General features: G+C 40.8%; 1 protein-coding gene across 1 annotated transcript in view; it reads left to right on the plus strand.

Annotated features, from left to right (window-relative positions):
• Positions 1–2,500, plus strand: part of edar (ectodysplasin A receptor) — an 18,709-nt gene that overhangs the window by 738 nt on the left and 15,471 nt on the right. The window lies entirely within an intron of this gene.

Raw genomic sequence — 2,500 nt, forward strand, 5'->3', positions numbered from 1 at the left:
GTTAGCACGTTCGCCTCACACCTCCAGGGTTGGGGGTTCGATTCCCGCTTCCGACTTGTGTGTGTGGAGTTTGCATGTTCTCCCCGTGCCTCAGGGGTTTCCTCCGGGTACTCCGGTTTCCTCCCCTGGTCCAAAGACATGCATGGTAGGTTGATTGGCATCTCTGGAAAAAATTGTCCGTAGGGTGTGAGTGTGTGAGTGTGTGAGTGTGTGAGTGTGTGAGTGAATGAGTGAGTGTGTGTGCCCTGCGATGGGTTGGCACTCCATCCAGGGTGTATCCTGCCTTGATGCCCGATGACTCCTGAGATAGGCACAGGCTCCCCGTGACCCGAGGTAGTTCGGATAAGCGGTAGAAAATGGAATGGAATGGAAAGATGTGATGAACTAAACTGAGATTATTTGAGCTGAGATGTGATGAAATTTGAGCTGTGATTAGATGTGATGAGCTAAAATGTGATGACATGAGGTGAGATTTGACCAGCTACACTGAGAGGAGATGATTTGAGTTGTGATGAGATGTAAATGAGCTGAGATGTGATTTAATGTAATGTAATGAGATGTGATGAACTAAACTGAGATGAGATTATTTGAGCTGAGATGTGATGAGGGGAAAGTCCTGCGTGCTGATGAGGCATGCGCATTCATGCATGAGCGCTCTGAAAGTGCTGCAGGAGGAAATAAATCCTTGATCTCAGTGACAGACCTGTTGTTTGGTATATGTGTGATGTATGTTCAGTCATGATAAAGAGTCTGTCTGATCTAATATGCAGTATATGTCTGATCTATCTGCTGATTTCAGTGCGGTGAACATACACACGGTTGGAGTGAGAAATGAAGGGCAGGAACGCTGAAAGCCCATCTCAATATTTGAAAAACTACTTTAAAGAGACAGTTCACCAGAAAATGACCATTCTGTCATGAATTACTCTCCTTGCGTTTGGTTTAACAAGGAAACAAATATTTGGACGAATGCTTCCATTGACTACTAAAGTAGGAAACATTACTTGATCATTTTTTTGTTCTTAGTTCTGTGACACTTTTGACTGCCATTGTCATTTTTCCTTCTATGGGAGTCAATGGGGTCCAAGATCTGTTTGGTCATAAACATTCTTTCAAATTCTTTTCTTTCCTGTAGCTCAGTGGTAAGAGCATTGCGTTAACAGCGCAAGGTTGTGGGTTCGAACCCAGGGGATTGCAAATACCTATGTAAAATGTATAGGATAAAGCAATGTAAGTCACTTTGGATAAAAAGCGTCTGCCAAATGCATAAATGTATAAATGTAAATGTCTTTCTCTGTCTTCATCAGAACAAAGACTTTCATACAGACCTGAAACAATACGAAGGTGCGTAAATGATGACACAATCTTTACATTTGGGTGAAGTATCCCTAAAGTATATTTTTAGGAGCTCTGTCTGTGTGTTCTTGTTATTTACTGCTTACAAAAATGTTCTTTAGTGTTTTGTGTATGAACTCACAGCGGGTGAAGTGACATCAGTTTGTGATGATATTATCTCTACACAACACAGACTAATGTGCTGCTATTTAATGTGATGACATCATTAGTCAATTATTCTGATGTCTCAGTATTACAGCTCCTCCGCTGGTTTAGTTGAGATCTGAGTTTCAATCCTCTGTCCGTTACCGTGGTTTCCGCCGGTCTCTCTAGTGTTATGTCTTGTGTTGTCTCTAGTGTTATTTGGGAGGAGATAGAAAAAAAATCTTAATCTCGTGTTTCACTTCACTTGATTTATGAAATGTCCCGCTGTAAATGTTCATTTTAGTTGAGTTGAAGTCTGTTCACGCTGTGATGGTTCATGACAGTATAACAGCACACGCCGCTGCACATACACGAGCTCTTGTGATGTTATTGTGAAGAACAGATAAAAGCAGAGGATGTGAGGAGCTCTTCTCATCAAGAGAGTAAAGATGTTGTGTCTGAAGGAACACATGAGTGCGTCTGTGTGAAGGCTTTTCTCTGTCTGTACTGACACTCGCTCTGTAATTAAAATCATCAGAAGCTGAAAGAAATGTTTGTGTTTCCCAGTAAAGCGTGAACACAGACAGCAGCCGCCCTTACACAACACAACCACACCGTCCTCCTGAGATCACTTTTAGCCAAGCACAACCACACACACTCAGACACATAAACACACACACATGCCCACACACTCACACATGTGTTCTAAACAGCCTTTTCTTTTCTAATGTCTCACTTTAGTTTGTGTGTTTACAGGAAGGCAAAGATGTTTTTTTTATGATGTTTATTATATTATATTATAATATTATGATATATGTTCATTTTTATGTATTTAATATAGTAGTAATTGGACTTGTGTTGCTTTGAATGACATCATATAACAGACACAGCAGTCATCTCACCTCAGTTTGAATATGTGAGATGAAGATTGTTTTTCCTGAAACACGAGGAGAGATCTTCTGCTGTAGCTTCAGGTGTTAAACAGGAGCTTCTAAACATTAAAATCACTTTTCACACGTGA

This window comes from Triplophysa dalaica, chromosome 8 (genome assembly GCF_015846415.1).
Source record: "Triplophysa dalaica isolate WHDGS20190420 chromosome 8, ASM1584641v1, whole genome shotgun sequence".
Taxonomy (NCBI): domain Eukaryota; kingdom Metazoa; phylum Chordata; class Actinopteri; order Cypriniformes; family Nemacheilidae; genus Triplophysa; species Triplophysa dalaica.